This window comes from Tachyglossus aculeatus, chromosome 11 (assembly GCF_015852505.1).
Source record: "Tachyglossus aculeatus isolate mTacAcu1 chromosome 11, mTacAcu1.pri, whole genome shotgun sequence".
Taxonomy (NCBI): Eukaryota; Metazoa; Chordata; class Mammalia; order Monotremata; family Tachyglossidae; genus Tachyglossus; species Tachyglossus aculeatus.
Window position 1 is genome coordinate 31,726,278 of NC_052076.1, and position 25,006 is coordinate 31,751,283.

General features: G+C 49.7%; 2 non-coding genes across 2 annotated transcripts; one reads left to right on the forward strand and one right to left on the reverse strand.

Annotated features, from left to right (window-relative positions):
• Window positions 1-14,204: 14,204 nt before the first annotated feature.
• LOC119935231 lies at window positions 14,205-14,342 on the forward strand. The gene has a single exon (XR_005453119.1). It is a non-coding gene; the product is annotated as a small nucleolar RNA SNORA7 (small nucleolar RNA).
• A 1,192-nt stretch (window positions 14,343-15,534) lies between these two features.
• Window positions 15,535-15,672, reverse strand: LOC119935245. Its single transcript, XR_005453132.1, has one exon. It is a non-coding gene; the product is annotated as a small nucleolar RNA SNORA7 (small nucleolar RNA).
• Between the last annotated feature and the right edge of the window lie 9,334 nt (window positions 15,673-25,006).

The window sequence follows — 25,006 nt, forward strand, 5'->3', positions numbered from 1 at the left end:
CTCCCCACCCTCCCTCCCTTCCCAGTAAGTGGGCAGGCCGGTGGCCTGCCTCTGGGGTGACCCCTGCCCCCCTTCCCTTCCCCACAGCCTTTCAGAAGGGCCGGCAGGACCTGGGAGCTGTAGCCGCAGCATCTCAATCAACCGATCAATCAATAAATCACTCCATGCGGGGACAGCTCCCGGAAGCCTGCTGATGCAGACTGTTCCCCGAGACCCCAATTCTCGTATCCCTGCATGCTGCGGAGGGGAACTTTCCCTACCCCCTCCCCAATAGGTTTCTCCACCAGCCGCAGGTGAGGGGGTCCCTAGCAGAGGGGGCTGCTGGTGCAGGACTGCCAGCCTAGAATCCAGCCCCCTCCCTTGCCCCCAGCCCCTTCCTCCTTTCCTCCCCCAGCCCCTCTCTCCCTCATTCATTCATTCATTAATAATAATAATAATAATAATAATGATGTTTGTTAAGCGCTGTCGACCCCTGGCCCACGTCCTTCCTCCGGACTGGAAAGCCCTTCCTCCACATCCACCAAACTAGCTCTCTTCCTCCCTTCAAAGCCCTACTGAGAGCTCACGTCCTCCAGGAGGCCTCCCCAGACTGTGCCCCCCTTTTTCCTCTCCCCTTCCTCCTCCCCTCCCCATCGACCCCCTCCCTCCCTCTGCCCAACCCCCTTCCCTTCCCCACAGCACTTGTATATATTTGTGCATATCTATTATGGTATTTATTTTATTTGTACATATTTACTACTCTTTTATTAATGATGTGTATAAAGCTATAATTCAATTTATTCTGATGGTATTGACACTTTACTTGTTTTTTGTTGTCTGTCTCCCCCTTCTAGACTGTGAGCCCGTTGTTGGGTAGGGACCGTCTCTATATGTTGCCGACTTGTACTTCCCAAGCACTTAGTACAGTGCTCTGCACACAGTAAGTGCTCAATAAATACGATTGAATGAATGAAGCGCTTACTTTATGCAAAGCACTGTTTTAAGCACTGGGGCAGGATATAAGATGATCAGGTTGTCCCATGTGGGGCTCACGGTCTTAATCTCCATTTTACAGATGAGGGAACTGAGGCCCAGAGAAGTTAAGTAACTTACCCAAAGTCACACGGTTGACAAGTGGCGGACCTCTGACTCCCAAGCCCGGGCTCTTTTCACTGAGCCACGCTGCTTCTCAGCAGCTCATTCATTCATTCATTCATTCAATCGTATTTATTGAGCACTTACTGTGTGCAGAGCACTGTAATAAGTGCTTGGAGAGTACAGTTTAGCCACAAAGTGGGACAATTCCAACCCACACCGGGCTCACAGCCTAGAAGGGGGGAGACAGATGTAAAAGCAAGTAAACAAGCATCAGTAGCATCAATATACATGAACAGAATTAGAGATATATACACATCAAGACAAGTAAACATGCATTAATTATAAACTAGCCCCTTCCTCCTTCCCCAGCTCCCTCCCGCCCGAGTCTTACCCTCACCCCAGTTCCTCCTTCACCCCTAACCCATCTGCCCAACCCCTAAACCCTTTACCCTTTCCAGTAAGCAGTGTTGCTTAATAGAAAGAGCACGAGCTTGGGAGTCAGTGGTCGTGGGTTCTGATCCCGGCTCCGCCACTTGTCAGCTGTGTGACTTTGGACAATTCACTTAACTTCTCTGTGCCTCAGTTACCTCATCTGTAAAATGGGGATGAAGACTGTGAGCCCCACATGGGATAACCTGATTACCTTGTATCTACCCCAGTGCTTAGAACAGTGCTTGGCACATAGTAAGCACTTAACAATACCAACATTGTTATTATTATTATTACTACCCTTTCCACTAAGCAGTGTGGCTTAGTGGAAAGAGTCAGGCTTGGGAGTCAGAGGTCATGGGTTCTAATCCCAGCTCTGCCACTTGTCAGCTGGGTGACTTTGGGCAAGACACTTAACTTCTCTGTGCCTCAGTGACCTTATCTGTAAAATGGAGATTAAGACTGTGAGCCCCACGTAGAACAACCTGATTACCTTGAATTTACCCCAGCACTTAGAACAGTGCTTGGCACATAATAAGCACTTAACAAATGCCATCATTATTATTATTATTATTATTATTATTATTATTATTATTATTATTATTATTTCCTCACCCCCTTCCCCAAGCCTCACCCTGATCCCCTTTCTGTCCCAGCTCCCATCTGCTTCCTAAGATCCCCAGTGGCACCGAACTTCCCTATCCAGAAGGGGAGCAGATAGGGTCCCTGCTTTTTACTGGTGGGGGGGGGGGGGGGGGGGGGCTTTTGTGTGTGTGTGTGTGTGTGTGTGTGTGTGTGTGTGTGTGTGTGTTGTTTTTAGCTCCTTGGGGCTGCTTCCCATTATCTTCCTAGGCTTTATAATTGAAAGAGGCTTTGAGCCTCCAGGCCAGTCCCTACCCAGCACCCCCCCCCCCCAAAAAAAAAACCTAACCCCCCCCACTCCCCTCATTAAGCTCGGCTGCCTGGAAGAGGGAGGGAGAGCCGGCCCGCAGCTGCCCGAGGGACAAGGCCTGGAGGGAAGGGGGAATTGGGGCTTGAGATGTCAGGAGGGGAGGTTCCTGGACATGGGCACTTGACTGTAAACTTGCTGTGGGCAGGGAATGTGTCTGTTTACTGTTTCATCGTACTCTCCCAAGTGCTTAGTACAGTGCTGTGCACACAGTAAGAGCTTAATAGTACAGTGTCTGGCACATAGTAAGCACTAAAATACTATTATTATTATTAGTAGTAGTAGTAGTAGTAGTAATAAATACAGCAATGAATGAATGAATGGGTGGGCATGTAGATAGGCTGGCTGGCAAGGACGGGGAAGGAAAAGCAGGCCCCTCTCCTCAGGCTGGACACCTGGTCCCCTTGGAAGGGCACAGAGGAAAAGGAAGCTGGAAATGCTGCCCCCCACCCACCCACCTCCTTTTGTGGCATTAGTTATGTGCTTACTTTGTGTCAGTGACTGTACCAAGTACTGGGGTAGATATTAGCTAATCAGGTTGGACACAGTCCTTGTCCCACATGGGGCTCCCAGACTTAATCCCCATTTTCCAGACGAGGTAACTGAGGCAGAGATAAAGTGATTTGCCCAAAGTCACAAAGCAGACAAATGGCAGAGCTAGGATTAGAACCCATGTTGGTCTGATTCCCAGGCCTGTGCTCTATCCACTAAATCCACAGGCTATGCTGTTTCCTCTCTCTATCCACCCCCTCCCCCCAGGCATCCCCTCCCCTGCTTCCCCCAGACCCTCCCCAGTCTCTCCTGCTCCCCATACCCCACACACCCTGTGGCCACGTGATGGCTGTCTGGGCATAGATCCGTGCTGAGGGATGGCTCAACGTTGGTTTCGCGGCTGGCCGAGCTGAACACTGGGCCCGCCGGGCTCTTGCCGGCTCCGGCCAGCTTTGGGATGAGCCAGAGAGCTCCGCGGGGGGTTCTGAGCTCAAGCTGGCACTGCTGGTTGAATGTGGGGGGAGGTAGAAGGGGAGGGGCCCAACACTCATTCCTCTCCCTTCCCCACTGCCAGCCTTGAGTTGCTCCATTCCAGACACCTTCCTGCCAATGGGAGGAGGGGTAGCAGTCGTGAGGAGCCCCCCCTCCCCCTCCCTGGGCACCAAGTGGGGTCACTGCCTCTCCATTCCACCAAAAGTATAGGCCATGCAGGAAGTAATAACCATAATGATGGTGGCTTTTGTTAAGCAACATTGGCTAGTGGATAGAGCACTGGCTTAGCAGTCAGAAGGTAATGGGTTCTTATACCGATTCTGCCACTTGTCTGCTGTGTGACCTTGGGCAAGTCACTTCACTTCTCTGTGCCTTGGTTACTTCATCTGTAAAATGGGGATTGATGCTTTGAGCCCCACATGGGACAGGGACTGTGTCCCAACCAATTTGCTTGTATTCATTCATTCAATTGTATTTATTGAGCACTTACTGTGTGCAGAGCTCTGTACTAAGCGCTTGGGAAGTACAAGTTGGCAACATATAGAGACGGTCCCTACCCAACAGCGGGCTCACGGTCTAGAAGGGGGAGACAGACAACAAAACATATTAACAAAATAAAATAAATAGAACAGTAAATATGTACAAGTAAAATAAATAGAGTAATATATCTGTACAAACATATATACAGGTGCTGTGGGGAGGGGAAGGAGGTAGGGCAGGGGGGATGGGGAGGGAGAGAGGACTGTATCTACCCCAGCACTTAGTACAGTGCCTGGCACATAAGTGTTTAATAAATACTATCATTATTAAAAATAATAATTTTAATAATCATTATTAATTATTATTAATCATTATTTAATAATTCAAATGATACTTTTTAATAATAATCATCTAAAAAATTTTTAGACTGTGAGCCCACTATTGGGTAGGGACTGTCTCTATATGTTGCCAACTTGTACTTCCCAAGCGCTTAGTACAGTGCTCTGCACACAGTAAGCGCTCAATAAATACGATTGATGATGATGATAATAATGCTGAGTTTCCACCATAGTTGGGATCCTAGAGGACCACAGCTGGGAACTGGAGGTTGAGGGGGCACCAACCCCATCGCCCCCAGTTGGGAACCAGAGGGCATCAACCCCATCAGTCCCACAATTGAAAATCGGAGGCACCAGGCCCCATCACCCAGACAGTTGGGAACCTGAGGACACCAACCCCATCACCCCCACAGCTGGGTACCAGGGAACACCTGCCCCATCACTAGTGTCAAGAGCACGGGCTTGGGAGCCAGAGGTCATGGGTTCTAATCCCAGTTCCGTCACTTGTCTGCCATGTGATATTGGGCAAGATTGATTCCTTGACCTCACTAGCACTTGTGAGAGTTACAAAATTTGCCTTTGTTTCTAACGATCGTAGTCAAATGTATTCAAAATCAGTGCTTTAGCAACTTTAGAGCAGCGTGGCTCAGTTTATATGAGCACAGGCTTGGGAGTCAGAGGTTGTGGGTTCTAATCCCGGCTCTGCCATTTATCGGCTGTGTGACTTTGGGCAAGTCACTTAACTTCTCTGGACCTCAATTACCTCATCTGCAAAATGGGGATTGAGACTGTGAGCCCCATGTGGGACAACCTGATTACTTCGTATCTACCCCAGTGTTTAGAACAGTGCTTGGCATATAGTAAGTACTTAATGCCATAATAAAAAAAATAATAATTATAACTGGGACCGGCTCCCATCACCCACAAGGAACAGACACTGAGGTCTCTCCTCTTTCCTGCCTCTGTTTCCCCCACCTGTGGGTATCCCTCCCCAGCCTCTCTCTGGAGCAGAAGTTACGGTGGTGGTGCCATCACAGGGGCCGCCCCCTCCCCACTCCAGAGATCCGTTCTCACCACCCCATCCCCGTTTCCCGCCCCGTTCCCTCTTCCCTGTATGGTGCAGCCGGAAGGAGCTGAGGGCTGGTGGATATTGCAGATACATGGTAATTACATTATTGGCCTTTTAGCACATCCTCCGTGGATATTAATAGCCATTAGTGCCCTGCTGTTGAGCACGGCACAGGGGTCTGGGAAGCCAGCCAGCTCACCAAGGTGGGTCACCGTCATCCCCCTCCCCCAGCTAATCTGCTCCAGACGTTCTAGACAGGAAATGAACCAGGGAAGGAGCAAAGTGGGAAAATGAGAAAGAGTTATTGGACCAAACTGAGCCAAGTTCTCTAGAGAAGCAACATGGCCTAGTGAGAAGGGTGCAGTCCACGGTTCGAGTTCTGACTCTTTCAGGTTTTTTTAATGGTATTTGTTGAACACATACTATGTTCCAGACACTATATGAAGTTCTGGGAAAGATAAAATAATTATAATAATAATAATGATGGCATTTATTAAGTGCTTACTATGTGCAAAACACTGGACTAAGCACTGGATACAAGATAATAATAATAATGGTATTTCTTAAGTGCTTATTATGTGCAAAGCACTGTTCTTAGTGCTTGGGGGATACAAGGTGATCAGGTTGTCCCACGTGGGGTTTACAGTCTTAATCCCCATTTTACAGATGAGGTAACTGAGGCACAGAGAAGTTAAGTGGCTTGCCCAAGGTCACACAGCTGACAAGTGGAGGACCTCTGACTCCCAAGCTCGTGCTCTTCCCACTGAGCCACGCTGCTCTCCCCATTTGCCTCCTGTCTGACCTAGGCCCATCTCCTCTAAGAGGCCTTCCTAAACTAAGCCCTGCTTTTCCTCATCTCCCACTCCCTTCTGCGTCGCCCTGACTTGCTCCCTTTGCCCTTCTCCCCTCCCAGCCCCACAGCACGCACTTACGTATCTATGATTTACTTATTTGTATTGATGTCTTCTCTCCACTTAGACTGTAAGCTCGTGGTGGGCAGGGAATGTCACTGTTTATTGTTGTAGTCTACTTTCCCAAGCGCTTAGCACAGTGCTCTGCACACAGTAAGCACTCAATAAATACGATTGACTGAATCAATGAATGAATAGCGTAGTCTCCCAGATGCTTAGTACAGTTCTCTGCAAACAATAAGCGCTCAACAAATACAATTGACCGATGGGCTGACTGTTTGGGGAAGGTGACCTCTGGCCCAGTCCAAGCTTCCCCCTGGGCAAGGGTCTCCAGAGAGGCACCTGCCCTACAGTTCCTTCCTGGGGTCTAAGGTAAACCTCTCGCTGCAGTTAGCTGTCTTCTGTCAAGGCAGTGGGAGGCTTGGTCTCTGGGTCCTCCCTATAAAATCCTTCCTCTGGGATGGAATCAATCAATCAGTTGCATTTATTGAGTGCTTCCTATGTGCAGAGCACTGAAATAAGCACCTGGGAGAGGACAATACAACAGAATTGGTAGAAACGTTTCCTGCCACAAAGAGCTTGCAGTCAAGAGAGGGAGACGGACATTTAAAACAAATTACGGATACATCCACGAGTGCCATGAGGCTGAGGGTGGGGTGAATGAAGGGTACAAATCCAAGCGTAAGGGTGACGCAGAAGGCGCTTTCTCTTCGCCAGGAAAAATACAGAAGTGTCTGTTCTTCCCAGGTGTCGGAGTGGGGGACTAATCCAACTCCCAGAGCGTGTTTTAATTGGCCGCTCTGCCCCCACATTAGCATGCCAGCCATTTTCCTGGCATGGCCCCAGCCCTGCCGATGCCAGAGGGTCATAACCAGCCAGGGGCCGGAGACCCCCGAACCGTGTCTGTGCACAGCCTCACCGCTCCGAAGAGATCATTAACGCGGGGAATTGGGTGCCAGCGGGTCATTGTGCAATATACATTGTTGCTGTGTCTTCTAATGGATTTTTCCCCAGACACTGGGTCGTCTCTCAAACGGCAGCGTGGGCAAGCTGCTAACGCAACCTGGTGAGATGCTGCTGTCTGCACAATCTCTTTTCTCTAGTTTGCCCACACCCCACCCTGAGATAAACACATTGTCCCTCCTCCCGGCTCCAGACAGTAATAATAATCCCGGTACTTGCAAACATTTACTAGTAGCCAAGAACTGTATTAAGCCCTGGGGGCAGGCACAAGAACATCAGGTCAGACATAGTCCCTGCCCCACTTTGGGCTTGCAGTCTCAGGGGGAGGGCCGACAGCCATTTGCGCCCCATTTTACAGATGAAGAAACAGAGGCCCGAAGAAGTGGAGTGACTTGCCCGAGGTCACTCAACAGGCAAGGGGCAGAGCTGATATTAGAACGTAGGTCCTCCGATTCCCAGGCCCGGGTTCTTTCCACTAGGTAGGTTGAAGTCTAAATGGAGGGAGTAGAATTTAATCTCCATTTGACAGATGATGTATCCTATCTCCCTTCACCTCCCCCCACCAATAAATTGATCAACCAATCACTGTAGCAGAGCAATCAATCAATCAATTGTATTTATTGAGTGCTTACTGTGTGCAAAGCACTGTACTAAGCGCTTGGGAAGTACAAGTTGGCAACATTTAGAGACAGTTCCTACCCAACAGTGGGCTCACAGTCTAAAAGGGGGAGACAGAGAACAAAACCAAACATACTAACAAAATAAAATAAATAGAATAGATATGTACAAGTAAAATAAATAAATATATACAAACATATATACATATATACAGGTGCTGAGGGGAAGGGAAGGGGGTAAGATGAAGGGGATGGAGAGGGGGACGAGGGGGAGAGGAAGGAAGGGGCTCAGTCTGGGAAGGCCTCCTGGAGGAGGTGAGCTCTCAGTAGGGCCTTGAAGGGAGGAAGAGAGCTAGCTTGGCAGATGGGCAGAGGGAGCACTTGGGAGAGTACAACATAACAGAATATGTAGACACATTCCCTGCTAACAAGAAGCTTACAGTTTAGGGGGGAGATAGACAGTAAATAAATTACAGATATGAACATGAGTGTTGTGGAGCTGGGAGTGGAGTGAATAAAGAGTGCAAATCCAAGGTCTAGGGTGATGCAAAAAGGAGAGGGAGAAGAGGAAATGAGGGCTTAGTCAGAGAAGGTCTGTTGGAGGAGATGGGATTGTAAGAAGGCTTCGAAGGGGTGGGTATTCTAGGCCAGAGGAAGGAAGTGGGCAGGGGGTCTACAACGAGATAGGTGAGACTGAAGTACCGTGAGTAGGTTGCATTAGAGGAATGAAGTGCACAGGCTGGGATGCAGCAGGAAATCAGAGAGTTAACTTGGGAGGGGGCAAGGGGATTGAATGCTTTAAAGCCGACAATGAGGATTTTCTGTTTGTTGCGGAGGTGGATGGGCTACCACTGGACGTTCTTGAGCCTCCAGCGGAGACACTAATGAGCAGCGACCTGGACTAGAGGCAGGCAGAGGAGGAAAGAGCGGGGACCCAAGTTAGCCCACAAACGGAACTCCTGCAGGCAGACTGGATCGGGGCCGAATCAAAGTCCTGCCTGAGTAATCCTCAACATCCGGGCGACTGCAGCACTGGCCCAAGCTTTGCTCATCCCCAGAGTCTGCAGCTGTCTTTGCGGCCCCCTCCCGTCCCGGGTCCAAAAAATACTTCCAGAGAGCGGGCGTTTGTATCATGTAACTTCAACTGCGGCATATTTATGACACGGAGCAGACTCTAATTACACAGATATTACCATAAATGTTATTTTATTAAGTTCAACTATAGTAAATCTGTCACCCCTCCGTGGCACCGCAGTGACGCCGTAGGTAGCCCCGGAAAATGGAGCCGGGCCTGCTGGGTGATTAGCTGCGACTCTCTGTTACGATCTGGGTGGTTACGACATTCCATTGGCAGAGCTTCCATCTGGGCTCAGCTCCCAGAGTCCAAGGGTCCCTGCCTGGGTCTCTCTGGAATGGGAGGGATGGGGGTGGTCTCTGGCAGGAAGTAGTCAGAGAGGGGAGCGTTGGCAAGCCAGAAAGAGAGACCTTCAAACTCACTCTCCTGGTGGGGAGGAAGTTCCTTATGAGTTCTGAGGTAGATCTTCCCCCTCTAGACTGTAAGTTCATTGTAGGCAGAGAATGTATCTTTTACATAGTTATATTATACTCTCCAAAGCACTTAATACAGGGCTCTGCACACGGTAAGCGCTGAATAAATACAATTGACTGGCTGGCATGTGGAATAGGAGAGAAAGAGGGTGGCTGGACAAAAGGAAGGACTTACAGCCCGAGGTGCTTCTGGGACTCCAAGGAGATGGCCCTAAATCCCTCTTAATAATAATAACTATTATTACTAAATACTATCATTAAATACCATAGTAATAATAGCTATTATTATTATTATGGTATTTGCTAAGCACTTACTACCTGCCAGGCACTGTCCTAAGCACTGGGGTGAATACAAGCAAATTAGGTTGGACACAGTCCCTGTCCCACGAAGGGCTCACAGTCTTGATCCCCATTTTCCAGATGAGGTAACCGAGGCACAGAGAAGTGAAGTGACTTGCCCAAGTTCACCCAACAGACAAGTGATGGAGCCAGAATTAGAACCCATGATCTTCTGAATCCCAGGCCCATGCTCAATCCACAGCACCATGCCGTTTCTCACCGTATGATCTGAGTCCCTGAGGCTGTATTCTGGGCAGTTTCAGAGTCGAGTCAGATAACTTTAAATTATGCATCATAAATTATTTATTTATATGAATGTCTGTCTCCCCCACTAGACTGTAAGCTCATTATGGGCAGGGAACGTGTCTGCTAATTCTGTTGTATTGTACTCTCCCACGGGCTTAGAACAGTGCTCCACACATAATAAGCATTCAATCAATACCACTGATTGATCAGTTCTTTCATTCATTCGATTGTATTTACTGTACTAAGCTCTTGGAAAGTACAATGCAGCAGTAAAGAGAGACAATTCCTGCCCACAACGAGCTCACATGAAGGGGCCCATCCATGGCCCTTTGGAGGTGGGAGACCAGCTTCCAAAGGACTGGAGGTGGACTTTCTACCAAGAGAATGGGTCTCTCCAAGACCGGGGGCCTTGGGGCAATGTCTCCTCTCCCCCACTGGAAGCTCTGCCTGGGGTCCCATTCATGATGGGCAGTGGGACTTGCTCAGTTGATTTGAACTTTAGACCTTAAAACCACAAGTGAACCCTTTGGGGTCTGCCCCACGGTCTGATCCTCCCAATCCCAGGGCTCTGTCTCCAATGGAGACACCAGGACATTGGAGGTATCTCCACTAACTTTGAGAAGCAGTGTGGCTCAGTGGAAAGAGCCCGAGCTTGGGAGTCACAGGTCATGGGTGCTAATACCAGCTCCACCACTTGTCTGCTGTGTGACCTTGGGGAAATCATTTCACTTCTCTTTGCCTCACCTGTAAAATGGTGGTTAAGACTGTGAGCCCCATGTGGGACAATCTGATTACCTTGTATCTACCACAGTGCTTAGAACAGTGCTTGGCACATGGTAAGCACTTAAAAATACCATTATTATTATTATTATTGGAGGAACATATGTGCTCCTTGTTGCTGACCATCACAGCTAGGGAGGGACCATCCAACACCTCTGACTCTCCCCTCTCCATCCCTGACTTTCCCTCCAGTGACCCAATCCAGACCATCCAACACCCCTGACTGTCCCCTTTCCATCCCCGACCCTCCCTCCAGTGACCCAGCAGAGCCCATCTAACCCCCTGACTCTCCCTCTCTCCATCCCCGACTCTCACTCCTCCAGTGGCCTGGCATGGTCCTAAGAAGACACCATCACTGAGCTTCTTGGAAAAGCTCTGCCTCCCGCAGCCTGGATTCTCGGTTCCTTGCCAGGAGCCTGACTCCAAGTCTCTGGGTAAAGGTGCAGATTGCTTTCCTTTCTGTAAATTGAGGAGGGAGAGCACACGAGTTAAAAGGACATGATCCCCATTAGGGGAGGCTGTTCGAGGGATGTAAGGCCAGAAGGTTTATAGACCAGAGAGTGAGAAACTGTGCTTGATAAAACCCCCGACTCACTGGACTCAGCAGACTTTAAATTACAGGCGCTCCCGGCTCTTCTGTGGCTGAAGCGGGTTTCTTCCAGCAATAAAAACCGAGAGACCATTAACGAGCGATGATGTTGGTTGGAATTAAGCAGCGTTCCAAGGATGAAAGGGAAAATGAAGGGGGACCCAGTGCCCAGGAAGCCATCCAAGCTAGTAAAACCTGAAACCCTGCCTTTCCCATGCTTCTGACCTCTCCCTCCACTCACTCTGCCCAGGGGAAGCAGCAGCTGGAACCCTCCCTCCAGGAGGATGGGAGAGTCAACACTCTGGTGGGAGCCGGGCCAGTGGCGCTGGAAGGGGGGACATTCAGGCAACCCAGCAAAACTCACAGCTCACGGGAAGGACTGGCGAGGCTGCTCCCCTCTGAGACAAGGCCCACAGCTTGGTGGGACATGACCACGAGGTTCAGAGGGTGCAGTGAGGTTCACACTCCAAATTTCAGCCCTTCTGGGTGTTCTGGAGGTTGAGGGCTGGGACTGGGGGCTGGGGGCTGCGAGCTAGAGGCTGGGGGCTGGGGGATAGAGGCTGGGGGCTAGGGATGGGGGGGAGCTTGGAATTTTAGCCCCAGGGAAAGGTAGATACAGGTTTCCTTCCATTCTTTCCCAATTCCTCCACCCTGAGACTCTGGATCAACTTATAAGAATCAAAAACTCCTTCTTGACCTCACAAAATCGTGAAAAAGCCCAGCCCTGGTTTGAAGGACTGGGCAAAGTCGGGAGGAGGAAGAGGGGCCAGGGAGGAGATGGGCGGAAGATTAAGGAAGGTGAACTTTGAGATTTGCGTAATAGTTATTAAGGTATTTATTAAGTGCTTACTATGTGCCAAGCACTGTGGTAGAAACAATATAGTCAAGTTGAACACAGTCCCTGTCCCGCATGAGGATCACAGTCTAAGGGGGTGGGAGAAAGGGGACCGAATCCCCATTTTAAAGTTTAGGAAACTGACGCACAGAGAAGTTAAGTGACTTGTTTAAGGTGACACAGCAGGCAACTGGCAAAGCAAGGATTAGAGAAACACTGTGGCCCTGGCAAAATAGCATAGGCCTGAGAGTCAGAGGGCCTGGGTTCTAAACCCAGTTCTGCCAGTTGTCTTATGTATTACCTCGAGTAAGTCACTTTGCTTCTCTGTTCCTCACTTACCTCATCTGTAAAATGGGGATTAAGACCATGTGCCCATGTGGGACAAGGGCTGTGTCCAACCTGATTAGCTTGTATCTACCCCAGCGCTTACTACAGTGCCTGGCACATAATAAGTGCTTAACAAATACCACAATTATTATTGTTGTTGTTATTATTAATTATTAATAACAATAATAATAACAAATTCCAGTTTTTTAAAAAGTCCCCAACCTCAGGCCCATGCCCTTTCCACAAGGTTATGCTGCTTCTCATTCTTGGGAAAATTCATTCATTCACACACACGCGCGCGCGCACACACACACACACACACACACACACACACACACACACACACACACACACACACTGTGTGTGTCTGTCAAGATGGCACCCAGTTCTCACTCTTCCTCCCATTCTTAGGGATGGGGCAGCCTTTCACTTCACTCCTCACCTTCAAGAGAGTCCCCCACTCCTCTAAACTCTGTGTGTTTACCACAGTGGGAAGTTGGCTGGTAACCAGGACCCCAAGACTAGAAGAGTTAGCCTATTATATTTTACTCGTCCAAGTGCTTACAACAGTGTTCTGCACACAGTAAGCGTGCAATAAATGCCAAGGATTGATTGAGGACACTAGTGATGCAAATCAATCATGGGTATTTATTGAGCGCTTACTGTGTGCAGAATACTGTTCTAAGCACTTGGAAGAATCCAGTACAAAAGAGATGTTAGACACGCTTCCCCCCCCCCCCCCCCCCCCCCACACACACACACACAAGGAGCTTACAGTCTGGAGGGAGAGACAGACATTAATATAAATCAATAAATTTTAGGTATGTACATAAGTACTGTGGGGTTGAGGATGGTGTAAATACCAAGTGCCCAAAGAATACAGATCCAAGTGTGTAGAAGATGCAGAAGGGAAAAGGAGTCAGGGAAAAGAGGGCTCAATCCAGGAAGGCCTCTTGGAGAAGATTTGATCTTCATTCATTCAATTCATTCAATTGTATTTATTGAGCACTTACTATGTGCAGAGCACTGTACTAAGCACTTGGAAAGTACAGTTAGGTATTAGGTAGGGTCAATCCCTGCCCAATAATGGGCACACAGTCTAGAAGACAGGTTCACAGGCTAATAGTAAGAAAGCCCTTGTCTTTGCCATAGGGTGATTTCCTGTCCTGCCCTGCCCCTGGGGCACTTGGGAGCTCAGTTGGCAAGAGTCGGATTAATCCCTCCCCTCCTGCTTCTTCCCCAGGCTCCAATCATTCCCATTGTTCCAATGATTCCTCAGCAATGATGGAAAATCAGACCGAGTAGTTTTCTCTGCCTCTGTCTTTTGAGTGAGTGTGTGTGTGTGTGTGTGTGTGTGTGTGTGTGTATGTGTGTGTATGTGCACCCTGTCTCCCCCATCAGATTGTCAGCCCCTCAAGGGCAGGGACCTGTGTCCTCACCTTCCTCCATCTGACTATTAGAGATAAGGAAGGTGAGAAGGGTACGCGACTGCTTCCTTTCCCTCGGCAGGAAATTTGCCAGTTGAGGTTCTGTGTCTTGACTGCAAATGTCTCACATCTTTGGATAGGCCAGATTGGAGGCACTAAATAAGTGCCTTTTCACTGCAAAATGGAGTCACTGGAAAATGGAGACACCCGGCTTTGTCCCATACCACCTCTAGACTGGAAGCTCCTTGAGGGCATGGAATGTGTCTACCAACTTTGTTGTATTGTACTCTCCCAGACCTCTCTCAGGGTCGCATCTGGAGAGTTTCCAGCACTCTACCAGTCTCGGCTATGGGAGGGAGAGTCAAGCAGAGGCATACCCATTCGATTCCTAGCTTGGCCAGTGGCTAGCGAGTGGAAGGCAATCTGCTACAAGTCAAAACTCACCCGCTGTGGGCAGCAGCAGCATGGGAGAGAGTCAAGGGCAGAGACTCAAGTTTACTGCATGGAAGGAGGCAATGGTAAACCACTTCAGAATTTTTACCAAGAAAACTCTATGGATACACTACCAGAATGATCGCAGATGGAGAGTGGGGCATTCTGCGGGGGATGTGTCCATGGTGTCGCTATGATTCGGAGTCAGCTCGAAGGCATAAGACAAGACTCTCCCAAATGCTTAATACAATGCTCTGCACACAGAAAGCACTCAATAAATACCATTGATTGAAACCACCTCCCCTATCATCATGAGCAGTATCATCATCACTATCACCATTTCCTCTAGACTGTAAGCTCTGGGCAGGGAATGTGTCCTCCAACTCTTTCGTACTGTACCCTCCCAAGTGCATAGTACAGTGCTCTGCACACAGTAAGCATTCAAAAATTGTCTTGTCTTATGCCGTTGAGTCATTTCCGACCCATAGTGACACTACGGACACATCTCTCCCAAAACGCCCCACTCTCCATCCACAATTATACTTGTACATATTTACTATTTACTATCCTGTATATATGTATATATGTTTGTACATATTTATTACTCTATTTATTGATTGATTTATTTTACTTGTACATATCTATTCTATTTTATTTTGTTAATATGTTTGGTTTTGTTCTCTGTCTCCCCCTCCTAGACTGTGAGCCCACTTTTGGGTAGGGACTGTCTCTATATGTTGCCAACTTGTACTTCCCAAGCACTTAGTACAGTGCTCTGCACACAGTAAGCACTCAATAAATACGATTGATTGATTGATACTATTCTATTTATTTTGTTAATGATGTGCATATAGCTTTAATTCTATTTGTTCTGACGACTTTGAAACCTGTCTATATGTTTTGTTTTGTTGTCTGTCTTCCCCTTCTAGACTGTGGGCCCGTTGTTGGATAGGGACCATCTTTATATGTTGCCAACTTGTACTTCCCAAGCGCTTAGTACAGTGTTCTGCACAAAGCAAGCGCTCAATAAATACGATTGAATGAATGAATGAATGAATTCTGGTAGTGTACCCATAGAGTTTTCCTGGTAAAAATATGGAAGTGGTTTACCATTGCCTCCTTCTGCACAGTAACCTTGAGTCTCTGCCCTCGACTCTCTCCCATGCTGCTACTGCCCACCACGAGTGAGTTTTGCCTTGTAGCAGATTGCCTTCCACTTGCTAGCCACTGCCCAAGCTAGGAATGGAATGGATGTGCTTCTGCTTGACTCTTCCTCCCATACCCGAGACTGGTAGAGTACTGGAAACTCTCCAGGTGCGGCCCTGAGAGAGGACTCAAAAAATGCCACTGATTAATTGCCCTCACATCATCACCATCATCGTCATTCATTCAATCGTATTTATGGAGTGCTTACTGTGTGCAGGGCACTGTACTAAGTGCTTGGAAAGTACAATTCGACAACAAATCATGATCACTATCACCACCCCTACCACCACCACAGGCATGATCACTATCATCACCTTCACATCGACATGATCATCAGCATCACATCACTGTTACCATTTTTCTCACAATCACTGTCACCATCACCACTCCCATCGCTATCACCACCACATCATCTTGATCATCATCACCATCACATCATCATTATCACATCACCATCATCACCACCACCAACACATCATCATCATCATCATCAACCTTCCCATCCTCCCGGAACAGCGTGGCCTAGTGGAAACAGCATGGGCCTGGGAGCCAAAAGACTTGGATTCTAATCCCAGCTCTGCCAGTTGCCTGCTGTGTGACTTTGAGCAAGTCACTTAACTTCCCTGGACCTCATTTTCCTCTTTATTCTGCTCCGCTCAAAATGAGTGGAGGGAGGTGAGGGGGCTTGGGCCTTCCTGGGGCATAGAGCCTTCCCCCCAGCTTGTGAAGGCCCTGGGGATCCCCCTTCTGACCCCCAAGGTGAGGAGATGTCGGGAAATGTCGGCAGACAGCAGGGGGGCCATACTCAGAGAATCATTACTGGCCGATATCTCCCTCCACTTTGCTGGCCCAGCTGCATGCATTTTTTTTTTCCTGCAGTGAAATCCATTCCCCTGGACTGGGAACGTGGGCACTTTATAGGAAATCTTTAGCTCGTGCTGGCACAAATGGATAGCTCTTATTTCTTGTCTGCAATCCAAGGCTGGGCAAAGGTACTGTCCCAAATGTGGGCAGAAATGTCACCCTCAAGACCGATGGAAAGGAAGACGTGAGAGGTGGGGCATGTGCACACACACAAGTCCCATGAATGCAAGCATACATGCATGCATGTCCACTCTCATGCACCTATATACAAGTGAATGCTGGATACATTCTTTGAATGCCAGAAATCCTAGAATTTCAAAATTGGAAGGTCACTCCTGAGGTCATCCGGTCAATTCCCCAGTCTTTGAACACACCCACCCTGTGACTCCCTGAGAAGAATGTTTTATGTATGCATCTAACCCAAACTCCACAAACTGCCTGGACTAGGGCCCCTAAGCCAGGTCTTACTGTACATAAAGGTGTTTTTATTTATACACTTATCAATATATTTGTTTATCCTTGTTTTTATGCAGCTATTCCATCTTGATGTATTGGAATTACTTACTGCTCTATCCTTCTTCTTCCTCCCCCCTCCCACTATTTATAAATAAATTTTGTTTGTGTCCCCTCAGGGACTGTCAACTCCCTGAGGGCTTTGTTGCTGGTGTGGTCTCCCAAGTGCTTAGTACAGTTCTCTAAGCACAGTGGGTCCTCTTTGCCGGTGAGGGGAGGGTGTAATAATAATAATGGCATTTAGTAAGCACTTACTATGTGAAAAGCACTGTTCTAAGCTCCGGGGAGGTTACAAGGTGATCAGGTTGTCCCACATGGGGCTCACAGTCTTAATCTCCATTTTACAGATGAGGGAACTGAGGTACAGAGAAGTGAAGTGACTTGCCCAAAGTCACACAGCTGACAAGTGGAGGAGCTGGGATTTGAACCCATGACCTCTGACTCCAAAGCCCAGGCTCTTTCCACTGAGCCACGCTGCTTCTGTAGTGGTATCAGTGACTGGGGCTCAAGGCGGGTATGTGGCTGGGAGGTGGGGAGACTGACTCAGTAGGCTATGAAGTGGATGTATCCTTCCTTGACTGATTGAAGGATGGATTGTAGCCCTTTGGGCTGCTTTTCTTTTTAATGGTATTTGTTAAGCACTTTCTCTGTGCCAGGCACTGTTCTAAGCGCAGGGATAGATATATGGTAATCAGGTTGGACAAAGTCCATGTCCCACTTGGGGCTCACAGTCATAATCTCCATATTCCAGATGAGGTAACTGAGGCACAGAGAAGTGAAGTAACTTGCCCAAGGTCACACAGTAGACAAGTGGCAGATCCGGGACTAGAGCCCAGATCTTTCTGACTCCCAGGCCTGTGCTCTATCCATTTAGCCACACTGCTTCTCTGGGTTCTTGGCCTACCCAGGAAAGCTCATAAAGACCCCCTCCCCTGCTACTTGGACCTATCTCAAATTTCCCCACCCAAGAAGACTCCTTAGTCAGGAAGGGCCTGAGCCACTGTGGCTTTCAGCGTGGTTCAATGGAAAGAGCATGGGCTTTGGAGTCAGAGGTCATGGGTTCAAATCCCAGCTCTGCCAACCGTCAGCTGTGTGACTTTGGGCAAGTCACTTCTCTGTGACTCAGTTCCCTTGTCTGTAAAATGGGGATTAAAACTGTGAGCCCCCTGAGGGACAACCCGATCACCTTGTAACCTCCCCAGTGCTTAGAACAGTGCTTTGCACATAGTAAATGCTTAACAAATATTATTATTATTATTATTATTATTATTATTATTATTATTATTATGTGTTGGATAAACAGAGCCTTGCTGGAGTCGGGAGGGAGGTAGGATAGGGAAGGGAAGACTGAGGGAGGGGGAGGGGAAGAAAAGGGTTTCCTCCATTCCACTGCTGCCTCTGGCAGTTGACTGAACAGCATATGATGGGATAATAATTATTGTGGTATTTAATAATAATAATAATAATAATATTGGTATTTGTTAAGCACTTACTATGTGCAAAGCACTGTTCTAAGCGCTGGGGGGAATACAAGGAGATGAGGTTGTCCCATGTGGGGCTCACAGTCTTAGTCCCCATTTTACAGATGAGGGAACGGAGGCACAGGGGAGTGAAGCGACTTGCCCAAGGTCACACAGCAGACATGTGGGGGAGGTGGGATTCAAACCCATGACCTCTGACTCTGAAGCCCGCGCTCTTTCCACTGAGCCATGCTGCTCCAACAAAGCAGCATGTAACATATTTAACATATTTAACATATGTAACATATTTAACATATGTAACATATTTGTTACATGCTTACTATGTGCCGGGCACTGTATTAAGTGCTGGGGGTGAATATAAGCAAATCGGGTTGGACACAGTCCCTGTCCCACATGGGGCTCACAGTCTTCACCCCCATTTTACAGATGAGGTAACTGAGGCCCAGAGAAGTGAAGTGACTTGCCCAAGTTCTCACAAAGCTGGGATCAGAGGTGTGGGTTCTAATTCATTCATTCATTCAATCATTTTTATTGAGCACTTACTGTGTGTAGAGCACTGTACTAAGCGCTTAATCCTGCCTCCACCACTTGTCAGCAGTGTGACTTTGGGCAAGTCACTTAACTTCTCTGTGTCTCAGTTACCTCATCTGTAAAAATGAGGATTAAGACTGTGAGCCTCCTGTGTGACAACCTGGTTACCTTGTATCTATCCCAGTGCTTAGAACAGTGTTTGGCACATAGTAAGCATTTAACAAATACCATCAGCATTATATTATTATTAGAAGCCATGACCTTCTGACTCCCAGGCCCATGCTCCAGCTACTAGGCCATGCTTAGAGAAGAAGCGGGGCTCAGTGGAAAGAGCCCAGGCTTGGGAGTCAGAGGTCATGAGTTCTAATCCCGGCTCCACCACTTGTCAGCTGTGTGACTTTGGGCAAGTCACTTCACTTCTCTGTGCCTCAGTTCCCTCATTTGTAAAATGGGGGTGAAGACTGTAAGCCCCATGTGGGACAACCTGATCACCTTGTATCCTCCCCAGCACTTAGAACAGTGTTTGGCAGATAGTAAGCGCTTAACAAATGCCATTATTATTATTGTTATTATGATTATTATTATCCCCAAGGAACCAGCCCTCTCTAGCTGGAAGGGATGAGGTCATCTGGGCCATCCCCCTGGCTCCGGGCCCTCTCCCCCAGCCTTGCGGATAGCCACATCTCCTCTTTCTGTGACTCCAGGTGGGGAGGTGGGTTAGGGGGTGTGGAAGGTGGAAGGGGGGTGTTGGGGGTGGCCCCCAGTTTTCCTCACTTGTGAATCTCAGAGCTCAGCGGTTCTGGACACCAGGGTGGCAGTCTACCCTCCCTCCCTCCTGCCGCAGCCTGCAGTTTTCACGAGCCAGGAGAACAAGCGCTTAGTACAGTGCTCTGCACACAGTAAGCGCTCAATAAATACGATTGAATGAATGAATGAACAATGCGGAGGGGGGACGAGGCCCGGCTCGGATGTCCTTAGGACCCCTCCCCACCCCCCTTACCTCGTCCCCGCGGAGGCTAGTTGCCGGGTGGGGGGCGAATTCGGCTCTTTCCGAGGCCCCTCCACCCTGCCGTGCAGCACCGTGGCCCCTGTCCTAGATCCCAGACCCCACCCCAGACCCTGGCCAGGTGTGGAAACCATCCGGGGAGGCAAGAGGGAAAGAGGGCATCGCAGTTGCTCTCTAAGGTAGGCAGGAGGATGGTTTACTTCTCTCTATCTCTAATAATGATAAATAATAATAATAATGGTATTTGTTAAGGGCTTACTATGTGACAAGCACTGTTCTAAGAGCTGGGGTAGATACAAGGTCATCAGGTTGTCCCACGTGGGGCTCACAGTCTTCATCCCCATTTTACAGATGAGGTAACTGAGGCCCAGAGAAGTGAAACGACTTGCCCAAAGTCACACAACTCAGCGCTTCGAACAGTGCTTGGCACATAGTAAGCGCTTAATAAATGCTATTGTATTATTATTATAAATGGCAGAGTTGGGTTTAGAACCCACATCCTCTGACTTCCAAGCCCGACTCTTTCCACTAAGCCACACTGCTTTCTCTCTCTCTCTTCTCTCTCTCTTATTCTCTCTCTTTCTTATTCTCTCTTTTTCTCTCATTTTATCTCTCTCTTTTTCTCTCATTCTCTGTTTCTTGTCGTCTCTCCTCCGTCCCCCAATCCCCAAACTTCCAAGGGGTGGGAGAGGTTCTGGGTTGGCAGGTCACCTCGTGGCCAACCCGGGGTCGGCATGACTTGCCCGCCCCCTCCCCCAGTGTTGGCACATGGGGCTGATTTCCCCTCTCAGGCCCCAGGGATCGTCAGCTCCCCCATCCCGGGACACAGGGCAGACAGAACTGGCCCCCTTCTTTCCAGTCTGCTGTGGTCACCCGCTCCCTTGCCCCCGGACAGGACCCCTGGACCTCGGCTTGTCTGCCCCAGGCGGGGTGGACTGAGCACCAGGCTGGCCGTGTCCTCCACACCTTCATTCATTCATTCATTCATTCAATCGTATTTATTGAGCGCTTACTGTGTGCAGAGCACTGTACTAAGCGCTTGGGAAGTACAAGTTGGCAACATATAGAGACAGTCCCTACCCAACAACGGGCTCACAGTCTAGAAGGGCGAGATGGACAACAAAACAAAACATGTGGACAGGTGTCAAGTCGTCAGAACAAATAGAATTAAAGCTAGATGCACATCGTTAACAAAATGGATAGAATATGTACTGTGTAACCTCGGCCTAGTCACCACACCTCTCTGAGCCTCCACTAACCGGTCTGAACCAGAGCAGAATCACCCTTTCTCCCAGACCAGGATTGGGAATCCATTCTGTGCTGGGTGGAGGGGCAGCTCAGGAAATCAGTTTAGTTGTGGTATTTCATAAGCGCTTATTATATGTATCAAGCACTATCCTGGGGTAGATACCATATAATCATGGCAGACACAATTCCGGACACACAAAGAAGCAGCATGGCTTTCCCATCACTGTTGATGGCACTACCATCCTTCCCGTCTCACAAGCCCGCAACCTTGGTGTCATCCTCGACTCCGCTCTCTCATTTACCCCTCACATCCAAGCCATCACCAAAACCTGCTGGTCTCACCTCCCCAACATTGCCAAGATCTGCCCTTTCCTCTCCATCCAAACCACTACCATGCTCATTCAAGCTCTCATCCTATCCCGTCTGGATTACTGTATCAGCCTCCTCTCCGATCTCCCATCCTCCTGTCTCTCCCCACTTCAATCCATACTTCACGCCACTGCCCGGATTGTCTTTGTCCAGAAACGCTCTGGGCATGTTACTCCCCTCCTCAAAAATCTCCAGTGGCTACCAATCAACCTACATATCAGGCAGAAACTCCTCACCCTCGGCTTCAAGGCTCTCCATCACCTCGCCCCCTCCTACCTCACCTCCCTTCTCTCCTTCTACAGCCCAGCCCGCACCCTCCGCTCCTCTACTGCTAACCTTCTCACTGGGCCTCGTTCTCACCTGTCCCACCGTCGACCCCTGGCCCACATCATCTCCCTGGCCTGGAATGCCCTCCTTCCGCACATCTGCCAAGGTAGCTCTCTTCCTCCCTTCAAGGCCCTACTGAGAGCTCACCTCCTCCAGGAGGCCTTCCCAGACTGAACCCTCTTCTTCCTCTCCCCCCTCCATCCCCCCGCCTTACCTCCTTCCCCTCCCCACAGCACCTGTATATATGTATATATGTTTGTATGTATTTATTACTCTATTTATTTTATTTGTACATATTTATTCTATTTATTTTATTTTGTTAATATGTTTTGTTTTGTTCTCTATCTCCCCCTTCTAGACTGTGAGCCCACTGTTGGGTAGGGAACGTCTCTATATGTTGCCAGCTTGTACTTCCCAAGCGCTCTGCACACAGTAAGCGCTCAATAAATACAATTGAATGAATGAATGAACGGTAGCTAAAGCCCCAGCCTGGGAGTCAGAAGGACCTGGGTTCTAAATCTTGCCTCCTGGGTGACCTTGGGCAATTCACTTCTCTGTGCCTCAGTTACCTCATTCTGTAAAAGTGAGGATTAAGACTGTGAGCCCCATGTGGGACAGGGATGCTGTCCAACCCAATTTACTTGTATTATTATTATTGTATTTGTTAAGCGCTTACTATGAGCCAAACACTGTTCTAAGTATCCACCCCAGAGCTTCGTGCAGTGCCTGGCACATAGTGAGCACTTAAAAAATACTGCAATTATTATGAATTATTATGAGGCTCACAGTCCAAGCGACACAGAGAAGTTGAATGATTTGGCCAAGGTCACACAGTGGGAAGATGAAAGAACCGGGATTAGAACTCAGGTCCTCTGACCCCCAGGCCCGTGCCCTTTCCACTAAACTCACCCACCTCACCGTTTGGGCTGTTGAGGAGGAGAATGGCAGAGGGACCTATCTTCCCCTCCCCAGCCTCCGGGCTTAAACCCCTATCCCTCCCCGGAGATTTGTGGGGAGTGGGAGATGGGGGAGGAAGCTGGGCTGGCTGGGGATGGAGAAGGAAACTGGGGAAGCCTTGGACCTCGGGTTCCGAGGAGATATTGGGGAGAGGTGGCCGGAGATGCGACTCCCGAGGCTGGGAGAGAGGGGTTTCTCCCAGCTGAGGATGAAGCAGGCCAGGCCGGGAGAGTGGCATCATCTCAACCAGACAAAAATATTTTCTGGCTTTCTGCGGCGAGGGAGAACAAGCCGCCCGGGTCTGTGATTTCACTTGCCACAACAAAGCGGAACCTTTATCACCCGAACGTGCCGGGAAACGGAGAAGGAGAGGCTGTAAACATCTCCGGAGGGGTGGGGGGTGCGGGGAGGGGGAGGAGGAGGAGGGAGAGGGACAGAGGAGGGAGACAGCAGGGAGGAAGAGGGAGGGAGGATGGGAGAGAGGGAGGGAGGATGGGAGAGAGGGAGTGGGATGGACGAGGAAGGGAGGGAGATGGACGGGAGAAAGGAGAGAGGAGGGGGAAAGACGAGGGAGGGAAAAGAGAGGGAAGAGGAACGGGGGACGTAGAAGGGAGAGAGGAAGGGGACGGATGGGGGAGGGAGGAGGATGGGGAGGAGGGGGGATGGAGAGGAAGGAGGATGGGGAGGGAGGAGGATGGGGAGGAAGGGGGATGGGGAGGAAGGGGGACGGAGAGAAGAAGGGGACGGATGAGGGAGGGCGGGGTTGGAGACGAAGGAGGTTTGGGAGGAAGGGGGACGGGGAGGGAGGGGGATGGAGAGGGAGGGGGAGGGAGAGAAGAGGGGGACGGATGAGGGAGGGAGGAAGATGGGGAGGGGGATGAGGAGGGAGGTGGTTGGGGAGGGAGGGGATGAGGAGGGGGGCTGGGGGGATGAGGAGGGAAGGGATTGGGGAGGGAGGAGGATGGGAAGGAAGGGGGCGGGGGAAGGAGAAGGAAGAGAGGAGGGGGATGGACGAGGGTGGAGGATGGGGAGGGAGGGAGGGAGGGGGACGGACGAGGGAGGGAAGAAGATGAGGAGGGAGGAAAGAAGATGAGGAGAGGGGGGACGGACGAGGGAAGGAAGAGGAAGGGGCGAGGGGAAAAAGAGAGGAGGGGAGCGGACGAGGGAAATGGACGAAGGATGGAGGGGGAACGGGAGAAGGAAGGAAGAGAAGGAACGGGGGACGGAGGCGGGTGGACGAGATAGGGAGAAGGGGGAGGGAAGGGGGACGAGGTAGGGAAAAGAGAGAGAAGAGGGATGGGGGCAGGAGGGAGAGGAAGGGGAGGACCGGTGGGGCGATGTGAAGTTGCATCTCCCTGGATTGCAGAGAGCGCGGCGGAGTTATTTCCCATCATTTTGTTTTTCTTAGCCGCTAATGTCCTCGGCCTTCTCCGGGCGCGGGCTCAGAGGCCGGGAACCAGTGGGTGTCAAATGTAAAATCCGCGGAGCTCCTGTAAATGATGCCTCCTCGCCGCCTCGCGGCCTCGTGCGGACGAACGAACCTTCCCCAGCTGCCGTGACTGGGGGGATTAAAGGGGGGCGCGCCCCTTCCACCCGTGCCCTCTTCAGGCGTGGGAGTGGGTTGCCCACTCTGCTCTCTGCTCAGCGGGCCTCGAGGATGCCCGGGGGAAGCGGGGCCGGCGGGGGGCAGGGGCTTTCTAGGGAGGGGAAGGTTTGCAGGGTGGGGCCTGAGGCTCTTCGGCTCAATAATCTCTGGGTCCACCACCAGAGACCCCCGGAAAACCTGGACAGTTGAGAGACAGAGGCCCGCAAAATCCAAGGCATGGACAGATAAGCCCGGTGGGCTACTAGTGCTTAGTACAGTGCTTTGCAGACAGTAAATGCTCAATGAATTCATTCATTCATTCAATCATGTTTATTGAGTGCTTACTGAGTGCAAAGGACTGTACTGGGCACTTGGCAGAGTACAATACAACAATAAACAGACACATTCACTATTGATTGAATGAATGAATATTAGAGGGCCTGGGGTATTAGCTAGTCCCAGCCCCAACCACGATGGTGGATGTCCTTCTAGACTGTGAGCCCGCTATTGGGTAGGGACTGTCTCTATATGTTGCCAATTTGTACTTCCCAAGCGCTTAGTACAGTGCTCTGCACACAG